The sequence below is a fragment of the Bubalus kerabau genome, chromosome 19, assembly GCF_029407905.1.
Source record: "Bubalus kerabau isolate K-KA32 ecotype Philippines breed swamp buffalo chromosome 19, PCC_UOA_SB_1v2, whole genome shotgun sequence".
In the NCBI taxonomy this organism is placed as follows: Eukaryota; Metazoa; Chordata; class Mammalia; order Artiodactyla; family Bovidae; genus Bubalus; species Bubalus kerabau.
Window position 1 is genome coordinate 15850273 of NC_073642.1, and position 18981 is coordinate 15869253.

The following is an 18981-nucleotide window of genomic DNA, read 5'->3' on the forward strand; positions in this document are numbered from 1 at the left end:
ATGAGGAAACATAAGGGCAATGCTGAGCTCAGAGCCCAGCACAGGGGCCCAGTGGAGCCGCCCACCCCTCACAGCTTTCTAAGTGCTTACCACTGCAGACAGCAAGCTGGGGAGCCCCATCTTCCAGCCTGACTTGAAATTAGAAAATTTAATGCTCACAGATTATTTGCTTGATTATCTCCAACCGGAGTGAAAAAATTTCTTAAAAGGACACGCCTGGGACTTCCCTGAAGGTCCAGTGGTTAAGACTCCATGCATCTGCAGGGGGTGCAGGTTCGATCCCTGATTCCGGAACTAAGATCCCACATGCTGCTCAGGCCAGAAGAAAAAGAACAGGCTCTGTCTTAGGTGTGATGAATAACAACAATCTCTGCTTTCTCCCTTCACCTACATGCACACAAAGTGAGGGGCTCCCTCTTGGGCTGCCTCCATGATTCACAGGAAATCAACACCACCTCCCCAGCTGTAAACACTCCCAAGTTCTGAAACTGTTTCTCCCAAACATCCAGCTCAGACATCGCCTTCCTTTCTGAGCCTGGGTGAGAGTCTTTGCCATGTTATTTTCTTGCCTGGATAATGCATCTCATCAGGGAACAGCATCTGACACCTCAGACGTGAAGTTTACACACGTTTTTGCTTTAACAAGCTGAACGCTGTTTCTTTTCTCTAACAGCAGCCGTGGTCTGGCCTGTGTTTCTGCAAGGCACCGAGTCACTACTTATGCTTGTAAAATATTCCTGAGCACGTTTGGTCAATGGTTTCCAATGCCACATAGACAAATGTGGTGGCGGGTCGCTATTAGCCTGGCGTTTCATTCTGCCTTATCTTCTGAGCTCTTGCTTTACGTGACAGTTGCTGATAGAATTCGCTGGGAACACTTTCATTGGAGAGAGAACCATGGGGCTCAAATCCCCACGTTGTCCCCTACTGGACTGGTTATTCAGTTTGTCTTGACTGCCTTCCATAAAATACGGGCAATGAAATCTAACTCAAAGGATTGTTTTGGAAACCACACCAGATAATATACTAAAGATATGTATATAGTCTCTGGCACACAGAAAGCTCATATAAACATCTGCCAATGTTACCATGACTCCTACAGGCGGGTGGAGCAGTGGGTCTGACTCCTCCAGGGATCCCCAGTGCCCTAAGTGACACACAGCAAGTTCTCCGGGGCTTCCCTGGTGTCTCAGACAGTAAACAACCTACCTGCGATGCAGGAGACCCAGGTTCAATCCCGAGTTGGGAAGATCCCCAGGAGAAGGGGATGGCTACCCAGTCCAGTATTCTTGCTTTGAGAATTCCATGGACAGAGGAACCTGGCAGGCTATAGTCCATGGGGTCGCAAAGAATCGGACACAACTGACCGACTAACACTTTCAAGTTCTCAATCAGTATTTGTTAAATCAATGAGTGAATGAATAAAATGTAGACAATTGAATTTAACCTGCTTCTACTTGTGAAAAAGGGTCAAATTACTTTTAGTATCTCAAAAATTACAGTACTATTATTTAAAACACTCGCACTGTATTAATACATACAAGCATATTATTATCCTTCACTGGGCATGTATGAAACTTCAAATAAATTCCATGCAGATGCCCTGGAACTTCTGTAACAAAGGCTCCAGAAAATTCTCTCCAGATTCCTAAGAATTGCAGAATGTGCTTTGGAGTAGTAGCACCATGGAAAGAATTTGGAGACATACCAGATTGGGAGCAGCAAGACTAATCGGGGTTGACACAAGTGTTTACCTGAGAGGGACTGAGAACCTGGTCTGGGGCAGGGAATGTAGAGGGAACTGGGAGCCAGACACAAGGGATCTCCAGGAGTCGTGACCAATAAGAGGTGAAAGTGAAAGTGTTAGTTGCCCTGTCATTTCCAACTCTTTGGGACCCCATGGACTGTAACCCATCAGGCTCCTCTGTCATGGGATTCTCCAGGCAAGAATACTGGAGTGGGTTGCCATTCCATCCCCCAGGGGATCTTCCCAACCTAGGGATCGAACCTGGGTCTCCCACACTGAAGGCAGATTCTTTACAGTGTGAGCCACCAGGGAAGCCCCCAGTAAGAAGTGAGTGAAAGTCACTCAATCGTGTCCAACTCTTTGCGATCCCATGGACTTAGCCTGCCAGGCTCGTCTCCGTGGAATTCTCCAGGCCAGAATACTGGAGTGGGTAGCTGTTCTATTCTCCAGGAGTAAGAGGTGGTAGCTTTTAATGTGGGGTGGGGGGGACGGAGGAAAGAAGATGGTAGGTCAATGACAAAGCAAACTTGGGAGGAAATGAAGGAGATGAATTCTGGACTTAAGCTGAGCTTGACACCCAAGTAGATGTCATTTAACAAGCCAGAAATAGGTTGCACACAGATGTTCACAGCAGCATTATTCACAGTAGCCAAGAAGTGGAAGCAGTCCAAACGTTCATCAGGGAATGAATGGCTAAACCAAATAGCCATTTGGGAATGGGAATACGCATACAAAGGGATATGCTTCAGCCTTTAAAGAGGAAATTGTGGCACCTGTTACAACATGGAGGCGCCTTGAGGACATAATACAAAGTGAACAGAGAGACAAACACCCTATGATTCCACTTATATGAGCTAACCAGCAGTCAATCCCATCAAGACAGAAGTAGTAGGGTGGTTGTCAGAGGCTGGGAGTTGTTTAGTGGGATACATGGTTTCGGTTTTGCAAGATCATGAAGTTTTGGAGATCTGATGGACAATAGTGTGAGTATGTGTAACACTACTGAAGAGCACGTTTGAAAATGGTTACCATTGTGAATTCTATGCTGTGACTTTTTTAGCCACAATTAAAACTTAAAAAAAAAAAAGTTAGAAATATGGATCCAGAGTCATGAACTGGAAGAGTTCACTTGCCCAAATTTCCAACTCTATTCCTGACTGAGAAGAAGGCAATGACACCCCACTCCAGTACTCTTGCTTGGAAAATCCCATGGATGGAGGAGCCTGGTAGGCTGCAGTCCATGGGGTCGCGAAAAGCCGGATATGACTGAGCGACTTCACTTTCCCTTTTCACTTTCATGCATTGGAGAAGGAAATGGCAACCCACTCCAGTGTTCTTGCCTGGGGTTGAACACTTGGTCACTCACACCTGATTTCTTCCCTCTGAACCCTCTCTCTACTCCCCCAAGTAGACCAGTAAAAAAGGGGTCACTTGTCCACAGGCCATGAACAAGACCTTAGTAAAGTGTGGCTTGACGACCTCACTTCATTGCGCTTTGCAGGTACTGCATTTTAAAATATTTATTTATTTGGCTGTGCCAGGTCTTAGTTGCAGCACTCAGGACCTTTTGCTGATTCATGCAAGATCCCTCACTGTGACACATGGACTCTCAGGTTGTGGCTCTCAGGCACAGCCGTTGTGGCGTGTGAGCTTAGTTGCCCCTCAGCGTGTAGGATTTTAGTTCCCCAAACAGGGATTAAACCCCTGTTCCCTGCATTGCAAGGCAGATTCTTAACCACTGGACCACCAGGGAAATTCCGATATTGCAACTTTTACAAATTCACGGCGGCAACCGTGCATCAGGCAAGCCTATCGGAACCATTTTTCCAACACCATTTGCTCACTTTGTGTCTCTGCCGTGTTTGGATAATTCTTGCAAAATTTCAAACCCTTCAGAAGCAAAAAGATTATAACTCAGTGAAGGCTCAAAGGATGGTTGGCATGTTTCAGCAATAAAATATTTTTTAATTAAGATATACACATTGGTTTTTTAAGACATAATGCTACTGCAAACTTAATAATTGAGTACAATATAGTACAGTATAAACAGGAGAGCTTCCCAGGTGGCTCAGTTAAAGAATGCACCTGTCAATGCCAGAAACGTGGGTTTTGACCCCTGGGTCAGGAAGTTACCCTGCAGTAGGAAATGGCAACCCATTCCAGTATTTTTGCCTGAAAAATGCCATGGACAGAGGAGCCTGGTGGTCCATAGGCCATAGCATTGCAAAGAGTCAGACACGACTGAGCGACTGGTCAGGCACACACGCATGGAGTAGTATAAACATAACTATTATATGTGTTGGGAAACCAATAAAGTCTTGTAACTCACTTTATTGCGCTATTTGCCTTACTGCAGTGGCCTGGAACAGAACTTGCGGTCTCTCCGAGGTCTGCCTGTACGGGGGACAGTGTTCATCTACTTGGACATCAGGTCCCCCAGGTTGACTAAAGGAGGGCTCTGCCACCATCTGATCCATCCTGTAACTACCTTATCCTGCTAACACAGTTCATTTCCATAAACGTTCTATGCTTTAAGTTCTTCCAAACCCCACTGGGCTGAACAACGGTGGAGGCCGATTATTTCCCCAGAAAGAAAGGCCCTCGGGAATTGACCTTCTTTTAACCTGTTGATGTCTGCCTGTTCTTTTTCTTTCTTCCATATTCATCTCTGGTCCACGAAGTCTTTTTCATCCTACCTTCTCACCAGTTTTGTCCCAGTTACGGTCTAGTAGGTTCTAAAATCACTCCCCAACTTACACAGAAAAGCAAGGCAGCAGAGCCAAGCTTGGGAGTGAAAACAAGTCAAGTCCAAGTTGCATAACAGGGGTGAATGTTCACCAATTAAACGTTGCTAGGTCTCCAATGTAAACAAAACCGTCTGGGGCGGGTGCTTCTCTCGCTCTACTACGGGGAGATTGTGAAAACAAGTCACGTGGGGTTTCTGGTGGGAACAAAGCTTTATCTGATGAGAGTTTAAAAATTCCCACGGGGAAAACCAGGGCCCGAGCGGTCTGTACCCATGAGACCTCTCCTGGCCCAGAAACTCATCACCATTTCATACTTTACTGCTAAAACAACCCACAGCTTTAGGTATTTAGTATAGCAAAAAAGAGAGAGAGAGAGACAAAGAAAATTATGTAGTTAAGCCATTTTTAGCAGCATAGCAGACTTGGGGTCCTATTTATGCTGGTGGCATATCATACTGTCTATGGACATGGGAGGGGAGCCTATGGTGGGAAAGATAAAGGGTAATGGAGTTGTTTAGTTGCTAAATCATGTCTGACTCTTTGCAGCCTCATGGACTGTAGCCTGCCAGGCTCCTCTGGAACTTTCCGGCCAAGCATACTGGAGTGGGTTTCTGTTTTCTTTTCCAGGGCAATCTTCCCAACCCAGGGATAGAACCTGCATCTCCCGCATTGGCAGGCGAGTTCTTTACCACTGTGCCACCGGGCCTTGCCACCTGCTAGTTGTAAGACCCTGGACAAGTTGCTCAGCCTCCCTCAGCCTCAGATTCCTCATTGGTACACTGAGAGTAACAATCCTAGGAACAAGGGTGACCACATGCACAGCTCCTGTTTCCCGTTTGACATACAGCAAGCAGTCCACAAGTGAGAGCTAGTGTACCGAGTGTCAGTGTGGTCATTATCCAAACCCGTGGGTGCTTAACACACTTGTCTAAACAAACTGACAGCTGCTAAGTGTTCTTGGTGACAACAAGGGATCCTAAAATTAAACACTTGCTCACAGCCAGTAACAAGGCCGGTATTAAAAAAAATAAAACAAAAGTACCAGTGTGGGAGACATTTTGTCCTTTATACAGCCCAATGGCTTTTGAATCTTGTCTTTAGTCCCAGAATCACAAAGCATTAATGCTTAACTTAAACCAATACAGTTGGTCTGGCTGGATCAAGACAAGAGTTTCCCCCCGTGATACAAAATGTACAGACTGAGGCCAAGGTAGGGGAAATGATCTAGATCTAAGAATAAACACCACTGGGTTTCGAAAGGTTCCCAGTGTCCATACACAATTTTTGAATCTATTAGATCCTTGCTGTGTTAATGAGGTCTCTTGCTGGGAATCCAAATTCCCTTTGTAAACTCCATTAACAACCCACGAGGCAGGTGGGCAGCTGTGAATGTGCTTATGGTAATAATGCCTTGCCCAGAAGGGGAGGCAGTGGGAAATCACATCCATTTGCATCACATGCTTAGAACCTTGGAGAGAAAGGGGGAAAAGCATGTTTCCTTGGAGAGCGATTACGATGAGCTCAACTCCAAGCCCCCACCCTGTATCTCTCATACTTGAAATAAGAGGCAATGGTAATTGGTAAAGGCAGTAAGGTTTCTCAAATGCAGCAACTATCCTAAAAACTCTGGGATAAAATATTACCCACAGAAAGTCTGCCAAGTTGATTTACGTCCTCAGCTGATTTTTTTTAATTGAAGTGTAATTGATTCACAATATGTTAGTTAGTTTGAAATGCATAGCACAATGATTCAGTTTTACATGTATGTGTATTTTTTCCAGATTCTTTTCCCTTAGTATAGTTCCCTTGGTATAGTTCCCTGTGCTATACAGTAGGTCCTTGTTGGTTACCTACTTTATATAAAGTAAGTGCATCTATGCTCACTGAGCTTCTCCAATGCACAGTGGTAAAGAATCAGATGAGGGTTCGATCACTGGGTCAGGAAGATCCCCTGGAGTAGGAAATGGCAACTTCCTCCAGTATCATTGCTGGGGAAACGCCATGGACAGAGGGGCCTGGCAGGCTACAGTCCACAGGGTTGCAAAGTCAGACACTACTGAGTCCAAGCAGAGGGATATGTTCATTACAACCTAACTGATCTCCTCTCCCTTTTTCTCTTTGATAACTGTAAACTTATTTTCTATGTCTGTGAGGCTCTGCTTTGTAAATAAGCTCATTTGCATCTTTTTAATTTGGATAGGGGGATTTAGCATTCTCAGATGAGTTTTTGGAGACCCCTCACAACTTTTTGCCTATTTATTTTCCTTTTAATTGCCCCAAAAGAATTTTCCTTAGTAAGAACACATGGAAAGTTTTGACTTTGAGAGTTCAGATTCCATTAATGATCCAAGCGCATTTTTAAAATGTTTTTGCTTTTAGAGCAAAAAAAGGAAAAGTTTTGATTTTTCCTGTCTGTGCATCAAACTGGCACAGAAAATTTGCTGAATATTATCCAGAACACCCAGGTTTAGGCTGAAAGAAGGGATGGAAAATTTCAGCCTCCAAAGAATTTATTTTGGGGGGTTGGAGGGAAAGGAACAGGGGGATGAGGGCTGAGAGGGTGTCTCCAGTACCACTGAGAACACATTCTGACTTTTCACCACAATTGCCTAAGTGACGCTCCAAATGCTTCCTGTCGTAAGTATAGTGTCTCCCCAGGGAACAGAGCAAGTTGAGGACTGAGCAGTGAACCACAACCCAGCCCCCAAATGCCATCCGTCACACCATACAACCCATCACCTCGACTCTCTTGGTTTATCTCATCCCCCGTCTCCGGTCATCAGGGTCTGCTCAACATAAGGACTTTCAGGGGTTTTAACCTTTCTGGGGTCAAAAACCTCTTGGAGAATCCAGTGAGAGGCTCCATGCCAAGTGTACATGTATCTCCATACCACCTTAAAAGGTCGTGGACAACTCCCCCTAAAGCACATCCAACAACCTTTAGTGTCAAATAGTCCACTTAAGCAGCACTCAGTTTCTCTTGACATCCTCCAGGCAAATTCACCAAGTGCAATTCTCAAGATTACATGTAACTTTCTATCAGTGTCTAAAACAGATAATCAAAAAGGACCCACTATATAGCACAAGGAACTCTGCTCAATAGTCTATAATACCCTAAAGGAGAAAAGCATTTGAAAAGAGAATAAATACATGTAAATGTACAACTGAATCGGTCTGCTGTGTACCTGAAACCAACACATTAGGTTTTGTTTTTATTGGGGTATAGTTGCTTTACAATGTTGTGTTAGGTTCTGCTGTACAACGAAGCGAATTGGCTAAATGTACACATCTATTCCCTCCCTCTTGGACCTTCCTCCCACCCCCTTCTACCCATCTAGGTCACCACAGAGCACCGAGCTGAGCTCCCTATAACACAACTCGGTTAATCAACTGTACTCCAATACAGAATAAAATTTTTTTAATTAAAAAGCAATTAAAAGTTCTTATGAGTGTCCTTGAGACACTGAATGCTTTAGAATCTTCACATTTTATCTGCCAAGTGGGCAAAAACAAGCATGTGCCTATACACACACACCACACACACACACGGCTTGGCAAAAATAAATGGCAAAGCTGAACTGGGACTGGAACATATTCATTTAGTTTATTCATTCCTGACACTATGAAGTCATTAGAGGAAGTAAGGGTAGCTTTGGCGAGCAGAGCCGTGCGAAGCAGCCAGGGTTGGTTATGTTTTTTCCATCCAATAAATAGCACCGCTGAATAAGTTTCATGGGCTCAACACTCTCCTGCCCACATAAGCAATTTGCTATTAACTACTTATTGTTCCTGCACAAAACCTGCCGCCAGGTTATTTTTAAATACTTTTAATTTTTTTTTTTCCAGGGGAGGCGGGAGTGGGTAGGGAGAAAGTGGAAGGGGCATACTTTCGGCCTCAGGGTCCCTATCCTGCATCTTATCTTAAATGTCTATGAAATAAAGAAAAGGAGAATAAACCAGAACCTTCAACCTAACCCTTTGATTGGATGTAAAGGGCCATGCGTTCATTAGTTCTTTAGAGTAAGAACATTATGAGCAGCCAGTGTTTTGATCACCAGCCAGCTGTCTTACATGAGGACTGAAACACCAACCCTGTGGGAAGGTGCTTAGTCAGACCTCAAGAGGACATCAATCCAGTCCAACTCTGATCTGACATGACCAGCATTTAAGCTGCATTAGGAAGGATCCTCTGGAGGAAGAGATGGCAGCCCACTCCAGTGTTTTTGCCTGGAGAATCCCATGGGCAGAGGAGCCTGGTGGGCTACAGTCCATAGGGTCACAAAGAGTCTGACGCAACTGAAGTGACTTAGCACAGGCAGGATCCTGGGGCTTCCCTGGTGGCTCAGTGGTAAAGACCCTGCCTGCAATGCAGGAGACCCGGGTTCAATCTCTGGGTCGGGAAGATCCCCTGGAGGAGGGCACAGCAACCCACTCCTGTATTCTTGCCTAGAAAACCCCGTGGACAGAGAAGCCTGGCTGGCTGCAGTCCACAAGGTCGCAGAGAGTTGGACACGACTGAAGCGACTGAACAGCAGCTTACGTGGGATCCTAGTCTACAACATTTGACTGCAAATGCTGGATGGGATATTTTATGTGCTCAGGGGAATTCTCAGGAGAACGCCAGTTGGAATTCAAGCTTCAGGCATGGCGGGATCCAGGGAGCCCATGTGCCCTCTCTCATTCCCGGTGGTCTACTTTCCTTTGAAATCAAGTTCAGCTCATGTGAAAACAAAGATGGACATTGGAATCTGTGGGCATACACAGGTATTACAGCTTTCAGTCCTGGAAGAGAAAGTAAGAGATCTCTCTCTAGCCCCCACCCAGCCCTCCAGTCCATTTTTCAAACCTCATGGTGGACTCTGGTTGCCTCACTCCTGGGGCCAATCATTGCAGACCAGAGTCTTTCTCTGTGTCATGTCTGGCCATGCCTGAACCATCTCTTCTCATCTCTGGCAGTCCATAAGAACCACCCAGAATGGGAGATCCAGTTTCCTAGTGAAAGCAATGAGGTTCTAGACAGACCAAAACAACCAACCATAACACAGACTCTTCTGTGAAGCATTGTAACACCAAAGAATTCTCTAGCGATGAAGAACTCACATCCCACTGAAGAGGAAGGTCATTAACCTATAACCCCAAATCTAACAACAGCAAGTCGCAACCGTCTACAGAAACCAAACCCTTCATGGTGTCTGCTCTTGCAGAAAGCTCCTGTAGCTGAAAGGAAAAAAGGAAGTCAAGCCAAGACTATCTGAGAAAGGGGAAGTAAAAGGTCAGAAGTAAACTAAAGAAAAGAAGATGCATGTTATTCAGGAAAATACAACACCTCCAAAACTTTCATTGAACCGTAATACCTGTGTTACAGTCAAGAAGGAAAATAGTGGAAAGGGGTCTGTTGTCACCCACCAAGTGCAGCAAGAGGGTTGTGGTAAAGAAGTAACGAACGGGAGACTCAGGTGCTTAAGGAAGGAAAATTCCCTTCCGTGCATCTTCACCGTCCCCAGGAATCTTCTCTAGGTCAGCCTGGGCCCTCTCTGGTCTTCCTCTCTGTCTATCAAACACTATGATGCTGTGTTCCCAAACCCCTGAGCACGGGACTTCCCTGGTGGTCCAGTGGTTAACACTCCGAGCTTCCACTGTAACACTCTGAACTTCCACGGGTTCAATCCCTTGTCAGGGAACTGAGATCCAGCATGCTGTATGGCTTGGCCGGAAAAAAAAATTAATTTGAAAAGAAAAAATTAAAATCCCTGAGCAAAGATGCTTTCACACACAGAATCAACATCCACAAGCCCCAACCAGCCCTATACAGGATTGGTTTCCCAATGCTCCCTTCAGGGAACCTTCAAGAGGATTCTTCTTCCTCTACCTACAGTCCCTTCCAGGTGGCACTAGCGGTAAAGAACCCGCCTGCCAATGCAGGAGATGTAAGAGATTCGGGTTTGATTCCTGGGTCGGGAAGATCCCCTGGAGGAGGGCATTGCAAGCCCCTCCAGTATTCTTGCCTGGGAAATTCCATGGACAGAAGAGCCTGACGGGCCACAGTCTGGGGGTGGGTCACAAGAAGTCGGATATGAGTGACCACACACACGTGCATGCAGCAGATGTGGGAGGGGTCCTCAAGACAAGGGCACCAACACTCACTGTGGCCCAAAGTCTCTTTTCATGACACCTTATGCCTCCTCACTTACCTTCTGGAAAAAGCCACAGCAAGGCCAAACAGCTGGTTTCCAGCTCCCAGTGAATCTATCTGAACCAACCTGAGCTTCAGCAAATGTGGATGAGGCTACAGTCACAGAAGTATCCATCACCCAAACGTCTACCCAACTCATTCCAGATTTTCTAGCAAAACACGGTGCGGTCATCTAAAATGATGTTGACTGTTCATGAGACACAAAAAAAGTTTTTCATTGGCAGAAAGCAAGTTTACTTAGAGTATGGTCTTAACGAAGTAAAACTAAATGCAAAGGAAAAAAAATGGCTGAGAACTTCCCTGGTGGTTCAGTGGTTAAGACTATGCCTTCCAATGGAGGGGAGCTGAGTTCAATCCCTGGTCAGGGAACTGGATCCCACATGCCTCAACTAAGGCCTGGCACAGCCAAATAAACAAATATTATAAAAGAAGAAAAAAGGCTGGAAGAAAATACATCTAAACATTGACAATTTTCTATAGGTATCTGCTTAAAAATTATTTATATGTACTTATTCTATTTTGTTTTTCCCAATTTTACTAAGACAAGAAAACATTCTTTTAAAAACTGAACAAATATTAAGAAGCAAATTAAGAAGCAATGTGCTGGAACCCAGAAAGCCGTCAATATATCACATTAGGGCAATGGCCATACTCTGGGGTGCCTCTGACTTAATACAAACCAGGTCGCCTGCTGCTTGGGGCAGCCGTAGCACTTTCTGCATTTTGAGATGAGCCACAGGCAGGGGTCTGCAGGCAAATAAGAGCCCTGTTGATTTAATTCAGGATGGAGGAGGTTGCTCATCTAAGATCTACTAGATGGATGATGTCTGGACTGAAAATCAAGATCCAATCAATCACTCTTATCAAAAGACCTGTCCTAGTATTTAAATAAGTCAATTGCTTTTTCCTGCCTCCTGTTTATACACCTGGAAATGGAGACAATACATCCACAAAGATGAAGAGGGCAGTGGTTATTGGCCTCCACCATGGCATGATACTTAATATCCAAGCAAAGCCTCGCTTGGTAGATTCCAAGCTCATTTTATTGATAAGGAAACAGGCTCAGGTTAACAGAAAATGTGTCCAAAATCCTGGTGGGCAGGTCAGTGGAGGAGCCAGGATTTGAATCTCAAGACCATCAGAGCCCAAACTCAGAGTCTTGCCCAAGGTCACCCAGGCAGGGAGCATGGCAGTGATCCCATGAATCCTAGGGCATAAATTATGAGCAGCTGAGAATGAATGAGAACTATCCACCAGCCCGGGGAATATGGAAGTGCCAGATAAGAGCCACACACACACACGTCTCCTAGCAAGTTGCTAAAACACACTAAAAATGGCATGTGACCAGTAACTGGGGAGAAGGAAGGAATGGAACCCAGCCAAAACAAATTGACTGGTTTTACAGTGTCATTTATTTACAAAAATAGAAATTAACAGGGGGAACTTCAATATCAGTGAAGCTGCAAGAATATAACGAGCTGTGCTTGCTCCCACAAGGGATGGCTTTTTAATTATTTTTTCAGATGAACTGCAATCACAGTGTATTTGATCCATACCCGACCCACACTCTTTGGAGAGTTAAAACACATTTTACCCAATGTCAAGTTAAAATAAAAACTCATCAGAGGCAAAATAACTCTGGACTCCCAGGGCTCGGAAGAGAAATTTAGTTCTCTTTGGTTGCTGCCTGATATTAGTGACCTTTGTGCTAAACAAACACTTGGCAGATGAAATCTGAGAATAATTCTCTTTGCATCATTAACTGGAACGTGGAGGGCTCCGGTGGGTTTCAACAGAAGTGGTAAACAAAGAAAATGTGACATATTGGTGTCTCATAGATGTGCCTCCCAACTGGAGGAACTGCTCCGTGTATTCAGGTACCCTGGAAGGATCCCATTCTTGGGAATGAACAAGCCCTTCTCAAAGAATCCATTTCCTCCAGTCGACTCCCACTCTACGTATAGCCTTCTCTCTATCTCTGCATCTTCCTGTGTGTGTGTGTGTGTTTGTGTGTGTGTGTGAAACACACACGACTCAGAATGATCTGGTTTCATCTTAATCCCATTCTGCAATTTTTCCTTTTAGTAAAATTATTTATGCATTTATTTTTGGCTGGGCTGGGCCTTCATTCCTCTGCACGGGCCTTCTCTAGTTGTGGCAAGCAGGGGCTACTCTCTAACCATGTAGGGGCTTCTCACTGCAGAGGCTTCTCTTGTGGCGGAGCATGGGCTCTAGGCATGCACACTTCCATATCTGCAGCACTCGGACGGGCTCAGTAATTATGGCTCTCAGGCTTTGTTGCTCTGAGGCATGTGGGATCTTCCCAGACCAGGGATCAAACCCCTGTGCCTTATCCACTGGACCACCAGGGGAGTCCCCATTCTGCGTTTTTAAAACATCATCATCCACATGTAATAAAATCGCACAGAACTTTACATAGGCACAGACAGAAACACACGAATCACTGTACATAATACTGAAAATCTGAATACACCCCACGGATTATACTCATGTTCACACCCCCATTTTGATACTGTACTACAGTGATGCAAGATAGTATCATGGGGAGAAACTGGATGGGTGTACAGAGAACTTCCATGCATTTTGCAACAGCTTGTGATTCTGTAATTGTTGCAAAATAAGTTTTTTAAAAAAACTACATTCTCAAATAATTCCTTGATTACTGGGAACCAAACAAACATGACAATGCAGTTCTTTATAGAGAAGTTAGGACGAAAGGGGCAGAGGTCTTGTCCCCCTGGTTCCTGTTATGAGTTGAATCATGCCCCCACAATTCATATGTTGAAGCATTAACCCCCAGTTACTCAGCACGTGACTCATTTGCAAATAGGGCCTTAAAGAGGGAGCTGAGGTTACATGAGATCATATGGGTGAATCCTACCTCAATCTGGCTGGTGATCTTGGAAGGGGAGGAAATCAGGACACACACAGAGATACCAGACCTGCAAGCACACAGGAGGATGACCACGTGCAGACACAGGGGAGAAGCCGGCATCTGCAAGCCAAGCGAGGTGGCCTCCGAGGGAGCCGGCGCCGACACCAGGGTCTTGGACTTGCAGCTTCCATAACTGTGAGAAAATAAATCTTCCACTGCTTACGCCAGGGGTCCCCAACCTCCAGGATCTAGTGCTGATGATCTGAGGTGGAACTAATGCAATCATAATATTTCTATTTATTTATTTATTATTATATTTATATTACTTAACTTATATGTTTCTATTTATCATCATTATATCTATATATCATTCTATCCTAAAGGAAATCAGTCCTGACTATTCATTGGAAGGACTGATGTTGAAGCTGAAACTCCAATACTTTGGCCACCTGATGTGATGAGCTGACTCACTGGAAAAGACCCTGATGTTGGGAAAGATTGAGGGCAGGAGGAGAAGGGGACAACAGAGGATGAGATGGTTGGATGGCATCACTGACTCAATGGACATGAGTTTGAGTAAACTCCAGGAGTTGGTGATGGACAGGGAGGCCTGGCATGCTGCAGTACATGGGGCTGCAAAGAGTTGGACATGACTGAGTGACTGAACTGAACTGATTATCCTATTAATATTTCTATTATTAAAGTACACAATCAATGTAAGGTATTTGAATCATTTTGAAACCACCTTCCCCCAACTGGGTTGGCAGAAAAATTGTCTTCCAGAAAACCGGTCCCTGGTGCTAAGAAAAAAGTTTGGGGACCACTGGTTTAAGCCACTCAGTCTGTGGTGTTACATAACACAGCCCTAGCAAAGCAATACAGCACCCAAAGCCTGCATGCCCCGTTCACCTGGTTCTGCCCCAGAGTAACAAGCCCTCCAGCCTTGGCATCATCCCTCATAAAGAGGGAAACAGCGGCTGAATGTAGGAGGAAACCGAATCAAGTAAGGAACAGAGGTCCTAGCACAGAAGACTCACGTTTCAGGTGCCCTTCCCTGCCCATGTGAGGCTGGCACTCAGCCAGCTGTGGGGAGACCAAACAGGGAAGAGGGATCCCCACTTTCCAAAGTGGACCCAAAGGGCAGACCAGAGCCAGCGCACGGAATGTTGTAAGGAGACAGATTTCCAACACGACGTAAGGGCAATTTCCCGGTGGTGATCATGATTCCGATGGAATGAACAGCCAAGTGAGAGTACACTGTCCACAGTTCTGGAGAGAGGTGCGGGGAACACGGAATCCTCCAGCTCTGATCTGCACCCATCGATACTCAGAGCACCATGGAACAGGGCAAAAGTCCTTCCAGACCCCGGACGTGCACTGTCAGTCAGGACTCCCGTCTCTCTCCTCCCAACTCTGTATTCTGCTTTCACACCCATCCCCCATTCCAATTGCATCTCTGCCTTTGGATTTGAGACACCCAGCTCTCGTCTCACTTTCTGGGCACCTCTGATTTTTCCCTAAGAGAGGCTTCAGGCTCTCTTAGGGAAATGCCCTCACATGCTCCCGACTCCCTGGAGCATCCCCCAGCCCTCTGTCCCCTGCCCCACCCACCTCAGCCCTGTCCCAGATGTACCAAAACAAAGGCCACTCTCAGATCCTGTGCTCAGCCCCGTTCATTATCTTAGGCAAGTTACTTAACCTTTCAGAATTACAGTGCACTTGTCTGCTTTGTTTTATAAGAGCAAAACTTAAAAAAAAAAAATGCATGTTCAATGATAGAGGGCATTTAATATTATGGTACAGATCCACAAGAGAATATGATGTATGCAGAAAGATCATCATTGAAGAATATTGAATGACACAGGGAAATGTTCAAGAAATATTGAGAGAGAAATATAGTAGCAAAATATGTTTATGATAAAAACCTCTTTTGTGTGGAGAAAAGCATAACAATGCAGAAAAGGAGGATTTATAAACATAAAGCTAAGAGTAATTATTCTTAAATGATTCTTTTTCTATACTTTTCACAGTGAACATGTAATACTTTTCAACTAGAAATAAAGTTATTAAAAAAAACAAACAAACCTTACCACTCTCCTTTGGAGCCTTTTCCTTCCCAAAGGGAAAAAAAAAACAAGGCACCAACAGATTGACATAGCAACCTAATGAAAGGAGCCGGCGAGTCCATTCCATTAGCCTACTTACTCTTGCCTACAATGCAACAGGCTGTGTCTGAACTCGGAGAAACAGAGTAGCTGAGAAAGCTGAGCTCATGGAAGGTCAGAACATGCGTGAGTAGTAGGAGCAGCTCCCAGAGGTCGGCTGGTGGACCCCACTCACGCCCCCACCTCTCACGGTCCCCCCGCCACTCTGCTCCATCAGTCCCTCTGGGTAGAAAGCGCCACGTGCCACCCCCGGGTGACCCTCCGGCTGGGCCGTGAGGCTTGGCTCCACACTGTGTGGTCCTGAGAAGTCTGCCAGCAGAGCGGTGTCCCCATTCATCAGGTTTTGTCCCTGGTAATGAGTTCCCCTGGCTCCCTCCCCAGGCTGGGCAGGAGCGGCCGCAGAATGGTGCCAGCCCTAGAAGCCCCTTGTGAATGACCATCAAGGAATCCGGGAGTTTGGCAGTAACTCAGCCTCAAGAGGCTGGAGCAGTCACTTGGGTGGAAAATATCAGCTTGATTCGAGAGGGAAGGCTTCCCTTTCCCCTTGGCCGTAGGGGGTCTAGGTCACGGCCGTGGATGTGCTGATGGCTCCCAGCTGGTGACTCACGATACAGGTGACCCATCATGAGTCACCAATGCAGAAGCGTACCGATGCAGAAACACAGGATTTCATGTAACCAAAAAGCTAAGAGGAGTTATTCAAGGGGTAGGACTTGTCACCAGTGGCCTGTGGCTGGATTGACGCTGACACCCCTGGGGAAGAAGCAGCCGTGAGCCGCCTGTGCTTCACACGTGCAGGGTTTAAAACCCTTTCAATCCCAGTTCACACTCACATGTCAGGCCTGTGATCAGATGGCTGGCCGTGGGCCTCTCTCAACCAGGTCCGCAGGGGCAGAACCAAGGGGCACACAGGCTGCTCCACCCTGACGGGTGACAGGCATCCATTGACACCTACCTCCCAGGGCCGGCCAGTCCCTTCAGACTGTCCTCCTGCAGGGAGTTAAGACGTCATAATTCATACCTATTCCATTCGGTCAGCTCCCCTAAATACTTCCCGAAGCCAAATTAAACAGCTTCAGAAACTAGCTCCCTCTTACAGGAGATAAACGCCAAAACAGTCCCATGGTCACAAACATGTTTTATGACTTGTACAGTAAACGATCGGATCAGTTATGCTCTGCATATGCATGGCCTTCTTAAATTGTTCCTGGAGAATTCCAACCATGCAGGGAACAAAAGGCCACCTACAGAGGCCAATCTGTGCAGAAGCTTGCTCTCTGTTGCTCAAAACACAGACCCAAGAAACCAGCTCAGAAGCACTCGGGAAGGCCTGCTCACAGCCCTGGACTGTCATGTCTTGGAATCTGGCCAGACGCCACCAAGCTGCCCACGCACCACACAGACACACTCCCAACTCTGGGAATGCTAAACTCTCAGAGAGGAAAAGGAGGCCTAGCTAGAAATCTGGTTGAGACGTTCCTCCTACTAGAGAGTCATTGTAAATCCCAGAGGAAAAGTCTCAGAACGAGAGAAGGGCTGTGCCTACTACGGTCAGCCCAATAGCCCAAGCTTAGACCTCTCACAAAACCGAAATGAGTCCTTATCCTAAGCTTGACCTATGAACCAGGCCCCATCAGTGTTGGAAAATGCCTGACTCATCAGGGTAATGGGGAGGGCAATGGCACCCCACTCCAGTACTCTTGCCTGGAAAATCCCATGGACAGAGGAGCCTGGTGGGCTGCAGTCCATGGGGTCGCTAAGAGTCGGACATGACTGAGCGACTTCACTTTCACTTTTCACTTTCATGCATTGGAGAAGGAAATGGCAACCCACTTCAGTGTTCTTGCCTGGAGAATCCCAGGGATGGGGTTGCACAGAGTCAGACACGACTGAAGCGACTTAGCAGCAGCAGCAGCATCAGGGTAAACTTCCACAAGAGGACGCTGAGTGTGCAAGCTCCAGGCGTGGGCTCCAAGCAGAGGTCATCCACCTCACCTGTGGCTTCAGGAGAGATGCCAGGGAGACATTTTTCTACTTGATTTCATCATGAGACACAAGAGCTCAGCGTTTCGCTACCCTTTTCCTTGCCTGGGCTCTGATTTATCTACTTACTGTTACTGCTTCCAAAATCTCTCTATGCTGGGGTACCAGAGTGGTATCAGTCAAGTCACAGTCCAGTGGCCCGGCTGGACCCGAGAAGACTATTTTGGCTACAGGCTGTGGCCCATTCCCTGGCCTGCAGCAGACTCATGTTGGAGGGGTTTTCACTGAAGCCTTAAAAGCATCAAAATGCAAATGATTTCCTTAGACCCCTCTCCCCACTGCGCCCACCTCCAGACACAATTACGGAAACCCCTAAGCACAGGGTGGAGGGACTAGCCATCAATCCTGTGTGTTCCACAGGTAGGCTGTGACCAGGCCCACAAGCTCTCCACCCTTTTAGGGGGAGATGCATACTCTCCACCTTTCTACTCTAGAGCCTGTTCACAGAGGGTTAAGACATACGACGTATGCATTCAATAGAGTCATCTACCTCACAGGTAGGACATGAAGTCACCGAGGACAATCAGCATTCAGGGGGTAACTGCCTTGAACCCTCCTGTCTCAGACAGCCTGGGCAGCGTATGGGGGAAACTTGGCAGGTAGGAGGCTTTTTGACGAATTCTGTTCAAGTTCTAGTTTAACCTAAACCTCCATATTGTAATTAACTTTATGCTCCAAGGCACACTGCTTTCGGGAGGCACAGAACTTCTGCAGGTGTTGGTAATTTATTTTACTTTCTTCCCAAAGCTTAAGCACCCAGTGACTGGGGTCAAATCATAGAAGCTAACAGATGGTGGGAGGCAAAATTAAACGCAGTAAACAAGAAAACGGAGATGCTCGGCAGGCCGGCCCTTGCCCTACAAATGACCATGCAATAGTGCCCAGAAGCAGTGACTGAGAAGCCCATTTGCTATAAGTGTAATTCAACCCCTGGATGTTTCTTAACCCCAACGCTGGCAGATGGTTTCCATCCTTCCAGTATAAAATAACAGAAGTCACTGTAGCACAAAACAAATTTTTTCAAAAGTTCACATGTACCTTATTTCGTCCCCAATATCCGGTTCTAGTAAATAACCCCATTACAGCAGAAAAAAATTTACATACACACACAAAGTTACTAACTTTGAATAATACCAAATGCTGGGCATTTGCAATCACTTTTATCTTTGAGCTTTAATAAGACAATGACC

At 46.0% G+C, this 18981-nt stretch overlaps 1 protein-coding gene across 3 annotated transcripts in view; it reads right to left on the minus strand.

Moving 5' to 3' along the window:
• The window catches only part of SLCO3A1 (solute carrier organic anion transporter family member 3A1), a 370800-nt gene that overhangs the window by 269751 nt on the left and 82068 nt on the right, over nucleotides 1–18981 (minus strand). The gene's annotated exons all lie outside the window — the stretch shown is intronic.